The sequence below is a fragment of the Ranitomeya imitator genome, chromosome 1 (genome assembly GCF_032444005.1).
Source record: "Ranitomeya imitator isolate aRanImi1 chromosome 1, aRanImi1.pri, whole genome shotgun sequence".
Lineage (NCBI taxonomy): Eukaryota > Metazoa > Chordata > Amphibia > Anura > Dendrobatidae > Ranitomeya > Ranitomeya imitator.
In genome coordinates this window covers 1,191,014,509-1,191,026,118 of record NC_091282.1, presented here as the reverse complement: position 1 = coordinate 1,191,026,118, position 11,610 = coordinate 1,191,014,509, and positions in this window count along the sequence as shown.

Sequence of the window (11,610 nt, the reverse complement as noted above, 5' to 3'; positions counted from 1 at the left end):
AAAAATGTATTGCCACAGGTAGATCCATTCTTTTTTCTCTTATTGTGTGGCGGTGAGAATTCATTCTTGTTCTAAGCTTCTGCCCTGTCTCCCCCACATACAGACCCCCAGTTGGACATTTAGTACAACCACATTAGAAGTGACACAGCTGAAAGTACCTGGGATCTTGTAGTCCTGATGTGAATTGGGGATCTTTATCTTGTCCGTGGTCATTATAAATGGACAGGTTTTACATTTTTTCTGGTTGCAAGGAAAAGTACCTGCAGCTGTTGGAGAGGACAGGGAGCTTCTGACAATGATGCTTCTTAGATTTTTTGTTTACACCGGATCCGTTTTTTTCTCATAGAGTTGTATTAGTGCCGGATTTGCGCCTGATGGCCAGACGTTCCATCCATATTTTTCCTTTTCCGTCCAAATAGTCGTTTCCGGCGGACAGAAAAAACGTCCACAGCAACTTTTTTTGTGCAGCGACGGAAGCAGCCAATAACGCATGAAACGGAGGTGTGAAACAATGAATCCGGATCCGGTTCTCAAAGCATTTTCCATACAAATCATGCAGATTTTCCCTTCTGGTCTTTCTCTCTCTCTCTCTCTCATTAACCGGATTGTATAAATCTAGAAGGAAAAAACGGAAGCCTGAACACAATTAACCCTTGACCTCTTGTTGCAACAGGCTGCCTCTCAGATGATGTGGAAACAAAATGGCTATTTTGGGGGGCACCTCAAATATTCAGCATGGCTATATTAGTGACATCATTGTTAATGGCATCTGTCTGATGTGGGCATAGTTCTGCCATATCGTGTCATGGTCTTGTGCTACACAGTAACACATTTCAGATGTAAACAAGATGAGACTGATGAAGGCCAATTTCTCGGGGCTTGTAAAATTGAGTAAGGAATTCCAGAAAAGCTTTGGTTTTAATTGTGTTGTGTTTTCAAGATTCCCCATTATGTGTGGGAATCCCACTCCAACGAGCACTTCATCGCATTCAAACAGTCCCTCACTACTTTCAAGACCACACTCGCCACAGCTAAACAAACCTACTTCTCATCTCTCATATCCTCCCTGTCTCACAACCCTAAACAGTTATTCAACACCTTCAATTCTCTCCTCCGTCCCCCAGCACCTCTCTCCCCACTCATCTCAGCTGAAGACTTTGCCTCATTTTTCAAGCAGAAGATTGATAACATCAGAGACAGTTTTGGTCAACAACCCCCAGAGCCCTTCCTCCCGACTTCCCAGCCCTCCACCTCCAAAACCAACTTCTCCACCATTACAGAAGATCGACTCTCCACTCTACTCTCAAGATCACATCTCACCACCTGTGCACTTGACCCGATCCCATCCCACTTCATCCCAAACCTCACCACAGTCTTCATCCCAACCCTAACCCATCTCTTCAACCTATCACTAACAACTGGTGTTTTCCCCTCAAGCTTTAAACATGCCTCCATCACACCTATCCTCAAAAAGCCCTCTCTTCACCCATCCTCTGTATCTAGCTATCACCCTATATCACTTCTCCCCTATGCCTCCAAGCTACTGGAACAACATGTCTACCTTAAACTGTCCTTCCATCTCTCTTCTTGCTCCCTCTTTGACCGCTTACAATCTTGCTTCCGGTCACACCAGTCCACTGAAACTGCCCTTACTAAAGTCACCAGTGACCTCTTAACCGCCAAGAGCAAGCGACACTACTCTGTCCTCCTCCTCCTGGACCTGTCGGCTGCCTTTGACACAGTGGACCATTCCTTATTATTACAGACCTTCTCATCCCTTGGCATCACAGACTTGGCCCTATCCTGGATCTCATCATACCTAACAGACATTCAGCGTCTCCCACTCACACACCACCTCCTCACCTCGCCCCCTATCTGTCGGAGTCCCACAAGGTTCAGTCCTAGGGCCCCTGCTCTTCTCCATTTACACCTTTGGCCTGGGACAGCTCATAGAATCTCATGGATTTCAGAATCATCTCTATGCTGATGACACACAGATCTACATCTCTGGTCCAGATATCACCTCCCTACTAACCAGAATCCCTCAATGTCTCAACTATTTCATCCTTCTCCGTCAGATTTCTGAAACTTAACATGGACAAAACAGAATTCATCATCTTTCCCCCATCTCACGTGACCCCCCCAACAAACCTATCCATTACAGTAAATGGCTGCCCACTCTCCCCAGTCCCACAAGCTCGCTGCCTCTGCGTAATCCTTGACGCTGATCTCTCCTTCAAACCACATATCCAAACCCTTTCCACTTCCTGCCGACTTCAACTCAAAAATATTTCATGAATCTGTTCATTCCTCAACCAAGAATCTGCAAAAACCCTAGTCCATACCCTCATCATCTCTCGCCTTGACTACTGCAACCTCCTGCTCTGTGGCCTCCCCTCGAACACTCTTGCACCCCTCCAATCTATTCTAAACTCTGCTGCCCGACTAATCCACCTGTCCACCCGTTATTCCCCAGCTTCTCCCCTCTGTCAATCCCTTCAGTGGCTCCCCATTGCCCAGAGACTCCAGTACAAATCCCTAACCATGACGTAGAAAGCCATCCACAAGCTGTCTCCTTCATACATCTGTGACCTTGTCTCCCGGTACTTTCCTGCACGCAACCTCCGATCCTCACAAGATCTCCTCTATTCCCCTCTTATCTCCTCTTCCCACAATCGCATACAAGATTTCTCTCGCGCATCACCCCTACTCTGGAACTCTACCACAACACATCAGACTCTCGCCTACTATCGAAACCTTCAAAAAGAGCCTGAAGACCCACCTCTTCCGACAAGCCTACAGCCTGCAGTGACCACCGATCGATCAAACTTTTGCATGACCAGCTCTATCCTCGCCTAGTGTATTCTCACCCATCCCTTGTAGATTGTGAGCCTTCGCGGGCAGGGTCCTCTCTCCTCCTGTACCAGTTATGACTTGTATTGTTTAAGATTATTGTACTTGTTTTTATTATGTATACCCCTTACATGTAAAGCGCCATGGAATAAATGGCGCTATAACAATAAACAATAATAATAATGTGTGACATGACCTCTTTGAGAATTTAGATCTTTGACAATGCCGGATCGGAAAGAGAAAAGTTTTCTGACTGTGTCTTGCCCATGCAAAATAGTCTCAAGTGACAATTTGGATCCAGAAGTTTTCTATAAGTCGGGACTTGGAAATGCTATAATTGTAAGCAATTTTAAAGCCTTTGAAGCTGTGAGAACAAGCATTAAAGAGTTAAGGCCCATTCACGTAAAGCTATGTTTGCATCGTGTTTTAGCTTATAGTTGGGGCTTATGTCTGAAGATCTGGAAAATAGGATTTTGGCGTGTGCCCTGGTGGGGCCACTGACTGTAATAATGGAGACGTAGTCACTGTGTGTTCATTCAGGCATCATCTTTGACCAAGTAACGTCTACTTGTGGTGGACTCCGAGACATGGTTAATTGGGTTTTGGTGCCTCACATAGACATATATGGTTGAAAATGATGTCCTACAGTGACTCCATCTGTATCATTACAGTGACTGACCATAGGCTAAAACACGATGTGAACATAGCCTTAGACTAAGCTCAGCCGAGCATGCTGGTGTCTTAACGTGTATGAAGGTCAACTGACTCGCCCACAAAAGGGTCACGAGAAGAATCTAGCTGTTGGAAATTCAATGGTCAATTCTTCAGTTGGGAGAAAAGCCTATCTCTGATAATTCAGGCAGGGGACCTCTCATGGAGAACACAGGAGCGCTTTGTTGAGCCTAGTATTTTTGTATTTTGGAGGAGTCGGGAAAGAGAGCTGTCAACTGACCAATCCACTCAATTTATAGGTTGGTATTTGGGGAAATGTTACCATGCTGGTTTATTTTTGATGGTCATTAATCCTTTCAGCAGTGACAGACCAATGCCAATTCAGAGTTTGGTATGAAATACACATTTCCCATAGATCTGTGCTGTTGAGAAATAGTTTTCTTTCTAGGAATTCCTCCTTACGAGTGAGCTGCGCGGCTGCGGCGGCGTAACAGTATCTTTTATCAAACGAAAAGAATGTGTCGGATTGCATTGCCTCGGAAAACTAAAGAGAAAGATCATTTACAGACAACAAAAAGGCGCACAAAAGCCAAGTAGCACATGAATGGAGTAACGTGGGAAGCAGACTGAGAACGGACTGAGTAGGAAAGGAAGGATGTTGCTATGCTCAGCAACAGATAAAGATCTAGAAGTGGGTGGCAGAAACGACTTGGTCGGTCTAGTCTTCAATGCAAGAAAAATGCGAGGACACGGTACCTTAAAATAAGTTATAGTGTTTAGGAAAATAAAAAATGATTGACAAAAATACAGGTTGATCCGATGAATAACCAAATATTCAACATAAAGTCACATATAGCGTTGATCTCCTGTTGATTTTGGGCTGAAAAGGTCCTTCAGTAGAAGCAGCGGTGTAGGACATTCGGAGGCACTGCTTGAGGCTCAGTTGTGACCGATGTGAGATCACGATCGCAACATTTCAGGGGCATCACCCCTCCTCAAACCTGTGCCCTGTACTCAAAACAAACAAGATAAAAGGGTCACCACCTGACCGCAACTACTTGTCAAAAACAGATGCAAAGCAACACCAAGACATTATCATCAAAAGAGTGCTTAATGTATAACAATAAGCGGTACACATGACACTATACTGTCCACTCTTCATGAAAATCTACAAAACAAATACGTGACGAACGATCATCTTCGGGATTAATTCTAAATTAGGACTGTTAGCGGTATACATGGCTAACGAACTTCAAACGATTGCCAGATTGTCTGCACAATGCTAAGCATTTTCTTGAAAGGACAAAGGCTATTGATGTCAGGAACGTGACTTTTTTTTATAGCTTGTGCTTTTTGTGTCTTTACCCCCTTGGCAACACAGCCTAATAACAGCTCCGAGATCAATACATTTTTAGTAATTTATATAAAACAAACAAAACGATCATCCATACTAAAAATGTCCTACAGCGAAAAACAAAGTAGTGGCTGGAGTAATTTATAGGTATACGTAGGTTGCCCTCCAAGATGACCTGTCATATTAACAAAAATAATCAGAGCAAAGGGAGTCACCATAAACCAATAAAATTAAAAATTAATTCAATGAGAAATTCACTAAAACGTAGTATACCATTCAATACATGTGAGTCCAAATGAGGAAAAATGTGATGCATCAAAACAGTCTAGTATACAAAGCAGCAATCATAAAATAAAGTATACTAAATTAGAGTGGAAACCTCACCTTGAAAAAAAGCTTTTCGTGAAACGCGTGTTGGGGGAGCATTGTTGGGCTCATTTTGTCCTCCCCCTATCATAGGTAAGCAGCACTATGTGTAACTACACACACAGTGACTACTTACTTATGAATCCCCCCCAACATACGCACTGTGCGCTGTGGGGATTTGACGATTTCTGAGCTAAAACCGGGGGGGTATGTATGAGCTATAGATACACCCGGCCAGTGGGCACGACCTCGCTCTCCATATACACACTTGTATTGAGGGAAGGCTCTGTAACTTCCAAACAAGAACCAATCTCGCATTTTCTTGTTCAGCATCCTAAAATTATGTAATAGATATTAATTTCTCAAGAACCAGTGTGTCTGTGTGCTTGTGTGTATTTGCTGCATGTATGGTATTATAAGGAATCGGAAAGTATTTATTTTGGGTTAATTACATAGGAGTGGCTCTTTAACACTGTCGTAAGATCACACTAATTACTTCTATTTAATATATACGCCTGTATATACAGTTGTGCTCATAAGCGTACATACCCCGGCAGAATTTTTGCTTTCTTGGCCTTTTTTCAGAGAATATGAACGATAACACCAAAACCTTTTCTCCAGTCATGGTTAGTGGTTGGGTGAAGCAGTTTATTTTCAAACTACTGTGTTTTCTCCTTTTTAATCATAATGACAACCCAAAACATCGAAATGACCCTGATCAAAAGTTCACATACCCTGGTGATTTTGGCCTGATAATATGCACAGACGTTGACACAAATGGGTTTGAATGGCTACTAAAGGTAACATCCTCACCTGTGACCTGTTTGCTTGTAATCAGTGTGTGTGCATAAAAGCTGAGTGAGTTTCTGGGATCCAGACTCTTGCATCTTTCATTCAGCCACTGACGTTTCTGGATTGTGAGTGATGGGGAAAGCAAAAGAATTGTCAACAGATCTACGGGAAAAGGTAGTTGAACTGTATAAAACAGGATATAAAACAATATCCAAGGAATTGATAATGCCAGTCAGCAGTGTTCAAACTGTGATTAACAAATGGAAAATAAGGGTGTTGTGAATTCAGCTTTTGGGCTCCCTCCAGTGGTTGTAGAGGGTAATGCAGTTGTGCCTGGATTGCAGGAGTGGACATGTGTATCTACTAATTGCAGGACTGACTGGGGTATATAGCTTTGCAGGATCCTTTAGTCAGTGCCAGTTGTCCATTGTTCTTGAAGGATTCACTTCCCTGCTGGTCTCTCCAGTTTGCTGTGTTTTTCTACAAAGATAAGTCCTGGCTTTGTTTTTGCTGTCCACCTGCAGTGGACCTTATAGTTCTGTGCATTTTCATGTTTTTGTCTTGTCCAGCTTGGTCTGTGAAGGATTTTTTGCAGCCTAGCTATTTCTCTGGAGATGCAGATATACCCCCCATGTCTTTAGTCAGATGTGGTGATCCATATTTTCTGCGGTGGATATTTTCTAGTGTTTTTATACTGACCGCATAGTACTCTGTTCTATTCCTTCTTTTTAGCTAGTATGGCCTCCTATGCTAAAATCTGATTTCATATCTGCGTATGTTTTTTCCCTCTCCTCTCACAGTCAATATTTGTGGGGGGCTATCTATCCTTTGGGGATTTTCTCTGAGGCAAGATAAGTTTCCTGTTTCTGTCTTTAGGGGTAGTTAGATCTTAGGCTGTGCCGAGGGGTCTAGGGAGTGTTAGGTACCCCCCACGGCTACTTCTAGTTGCGCTGCTAGGTTCAGGGTTTGCGGTCAGTACAGGGACCACCTTCTCCAGAGTCCGTCTCATGCTGCTCCAAGGCCACCAGATCATAACAGTACAACTGGCCAACAATGGGTTAATTGCATCTCAGAAGAAGGGTGGAAAGATTTTGAACCATTTTTTTTCCTTAGCCTGTTTGGTCTGTTCCTCCCTCTTTACCTCTGGGTGGCTACGGAGTCTAGTATTAACATGAATGTTCAGGAGTTAGTTTCTCGGGTGGATCAGCTTGCTGCTAGGGTACAGGATATTTCAGATTTCATTGTTCAAACTCCTGCCTTAGAACCTAAGATTCCCACTCCTGATTTATTCTTTGGTGACGGATCCAAATTTTTGAGTTTCAAAAATAACTGTAAACTGTTATTTGCATTAAGACACCGGTCTTCTGGTGATCCTATTCAGCAGGTTAAAATCATCATATCTCTGCTGCGTGGTGACCCACAGGATTGGGCATTTTTCCTGGAATCTGGCAATCCTGCTTTGCTTAATGTTGATTCGTTCTTTCAGGCATTGGGGTTAATTCTGTGGATCAGGCTGAGAAAATCTTGTTAGCCCTGTGTCAAGGTCAAGAAGCGGCAGAATTGTATTGCCAGAAATTTAGAAAATGGTCTGTACTGACTAAATGGAATGAGGATGCCTTGGCGGCAATTTTCAGAAAGGATCTTTCTGAATCCGTTAAAGATGTTATGGTGGGGTTCCCAACGCCTGCTGGTCTGAGTGATTCTATGTCTCTGGCCATTCAGATTGATCGGCGCTTGCGCGAGCGCAGAATTGTGCACACTGTGGCATTGTCCTCTGAGCGGAGCCCTGAGCCTATGCAGTGTGATAGGATTTTGTCTAGAGCTGAACGTCAAACATTCAGGCGTCAGAATAGGTTGTGTTTTTACTGCAGCGATTCTGCTCATGTTATTTCTGATTGCCCTAAGCGTACTAAGAGAATCCTTAGTTCTGTTGCCATCAGTACTATACAACCTAAATTTCTGTTATCTGTGTCCTTGATCTCACTGTCATCATTTTCTGTCATGGCATTTGTGGATTCAGGCGCCGCTCTGAACTTAATGGACTTAGAATTTGCCAGACATTGTGGTTTTCCCTTGCAGCCTTTGCAGAACCCTATTCCTTTGAGGGGCATTGATGCTTCACCGTTGGCTAAAAATAAACCTCAGTTTTGGACACAGCTGACCATGCGCATGGCGCCAGCCCATCAGGAAGATTGTCGTTTTCGTTTTCTGGTGTTGCATAATTTGCATGATGATATTGTGCTGGGTTTTCCATGGTTGCAGCTACATAATCCGGTGTTAGATTGGAAATCCATGTCTGTGACTAGTTGGGGTTGTCAGGGGGTTCATGATCAGGTTCCTTTGATGTCAATCTCCTCTTTCCCCTCTTCTGAAGTTCCTGAGTTTTTGTCTGACTTCCAGGATGTATTCGATGAGCCCAAATCCAGTTCCCTTCCACCGCATAGGGACTGTGATTGTGCTATTGATTTGATTCCAGGTTGTAAGTTCCCTAAGGGCCGACTTTTCAACCTGTCTGTGCCTGAACATACCGCCATGCGGAGCTATATTAAGGAGTCTTTGGAGAAAGGGCATATTCGGCCATCCTCTTCACCGTTGGGAGCGGGGTTCTTTTTTGTTGCCAAGAAGGATGGCTCCTTGAGACCCTGTATTGATTATCGCCTCTTGAATAAGATCACGGTCAAGTTTCAATACCCCTTGCCTTTGCTTACTGATTTGTTTGCTAGGATTAAGGGGGCTAGCTGGTTTACTAAGCTTGACCTTCGAGGGGCATATAATCTTATTCGTATCAAGCAGGGTGACGAATGGAAAACTGCATTTAATACGTCTGAAGGCCATTTTGAATACGTTGTGATGCCATTTGCACTCTCTAATGCCCCATCTGTGTTCCAATCCTTCATGCATGATATCTTTCGGAGTTATCTTGATAAATTCATGGTTGTATATTTGGATGATATTTTGATTTTTTCCAATGATTGGGAGTCTCATGTGAAACAGGTCAGGATGGTATTTCAGATCCTCCATAATAATGATTTATTTGTGAAGGGGTCAAAGTGCCTCTTTGGAGTGCAGAAGGTTTCTTTTTTGGGTTTCATTTTTTCTCCCTCATCTATAGAAATGGATCCGGTTAAGGTTCAGGCCATTCATGATTGGATTCAGCCCACATCTGTGAAGAGCCTTCAGAAATTCTTGGGCTTTGCTAATTTTTATCGTCGTTTCATTGCCAACTTCTCCAGTGTGGTTAAACCTCTGACCGATTTGACCAAGAAAGGCGCTGATGTGACGAATTGGTCCTCCGCGGCTGTTTCTGCCTTTCAGGAGCTTAAACGCCGATTTACTTCTGCCCCTGTGTTGCATCAGCCAGATGTTTCTCTTCCATTTCAGGTTGAGGTTGATGCGTCTGAGATTGGGGCAGGGGCCTTTTTGTCTCAGAGGAATTCTGATGGTTCCTTGATGAAACCGTGTGCCTTCTTTTCTCGGAAGTTTTTGCCTGCGGAACGCAATTATGATGTCGGCAATCGGGAGTTGTTGGCTATGAAGTGGGCATTTGAGGAGTGGCGACATTGGCTTGAGGGGGCCAAGCACCGTATTGTAGTCCTGACCGATCATAAGAATCTGATTTACCTCGAGTCTGCCAAACGGCTGAATCCTAGACAGGCTCGATGGTCCCTGTTTTTCTCCCGTTTTGATTTTGTGGTCTCGTACATTCCTGGTACTAAGAATGTTAAGGCGGATGCCCTCTCTAGGACTTTTTTTCCTGATTCCCCTGGGGTTCTTGAGCAAGTCGGCATTTTGAAGGAAGGGGTGGTTCTTTCTGCCATCTCCCCTGATTTGCGACGGGTTCTTCAGGAATTTCAGGCTGATAAGCCTTACCGCTGTACTGTGGGGAAACTGTATGATAAAAGGAACACCAGTCCTACTGTAAAACACAGAGGTGAATCGCTGATATTTTGGGGATGTGAGCTACACAGACAAAAGAAACTTGGTCAAAGTCGAAAGAAAGATGAATGCAGCATGTTATCAGCAAATGCTGGAGGCAAATTTGCACTCATCAGCCCAGAAGCTGTGCAAGGGATGTACTTGGATGTTCCAACATGACAATGATCCACAACACAAGGCCAAGTCGACCTGTCATAGGCTAAAGCAGAACAAGGTGAAGGTTCCAGAGTGGCCATCTCAGTCTCCTGACCTCAATATCATTGAGCCACTCTGGGACAGCCCAGGAAGTAACAGGAACTGGAAGCTTTTGCCAAGAAGAGTGGGCAGCTTTACCATCTGAGAAAATAAAGAACCTCATCCACAACTACCACAAATGACTTCAAGCTGACATTGATGTTAGAGGCGGCAATGCACGTTATTAAGAAATGGGGTATGTGAACTTTTGATCAGGGTCATTTGAATGTTTTGGGTTGTCATTATGATTTAGAAAGAGAAAACACAGTAGTTTGACACCTAATGGCTTCACCCAACCACTAACCATGGCCAAAAAGCAAAAATTCTGCCTCGGTATATAAACCTTTGAGCACAACTGTATGTATGTATATATATATATATATATATATATATATATATACTGCTCGCAATCTCCTATGGACAGCTGAGTTTGAGATGCGTCTGCTTCCTGATGTCTGTGCATAATTTATAGGGGCTGTTATAGCTGCTGCCAATCTTCGGTTCCTGAGGCTGGTAACTCTGTTGAACTTATCCTCTGCAGCACAGATAATTCTTGGTCGTCCTTTCCCTGGGCTGTCCTATTGAGAGCTAGTTTCATCAAATGATGGTTTTCAAGATTGCACTTGAGGATATCTTAATCCCATATGACGTACTATCCCGTCAAGGTGGGGTGGGCCCGTATGACCACCCGCGGAATAGTACGTCATATGTGATCAGCCGCACTCACGGGGGGAGCGCGGCCGGGTGTCAGCTGACTATCGCAGCTGACATCCGGTACTATGTGCCAGGAGCGGTCAGGTGCGGGGGTTAATGTGCTCCTGGCACATTAACCCCCAGAATGCTATGATCAAATATGATTGCAGCATTCCGGCGGTACAGGGAAGCATCGCGCAGGGAGTGGGCTCCCTGCGTGCTTTCCTGAGACCCTCGGTACAAGGTGATGTGCTCACCTTGTACCGAGCGTCTCCTCCCTGCATGCCCTGGATCCAAAATGGCCGCTGGGCTACATCCGGGTCCTGCAGGGAGGTGGCTTACCAGCGCCTGCTCAGAGCAAGTGCTAGTGAGCCTGCAGCCCTGCATGTCAGATAGCTGATCTGACACAGTGCTCTGCAAAGTGTCAGATCAGCGATCTGACCCTATAACATGATGCCCCCCTGGGGCAATGCTATAAAGTAAAAAAAAATATTCACATGTGTAAAAAAAAAAAAAAATCCTAAATTAAGAAAAAATATATATATATTGTTCCCATAAATACATTTCTATCTAAATAATAAAAAAAACAATAAAAGTACACATATTTAGTATCACCGCGTTCGTAATGACCCCACCTATAAAACTGTCCCACTAGTTAACCCCTTCAGTGAAGGCGGTAAAAAAAAAAATGAGGCAAAAAACAACGCTTT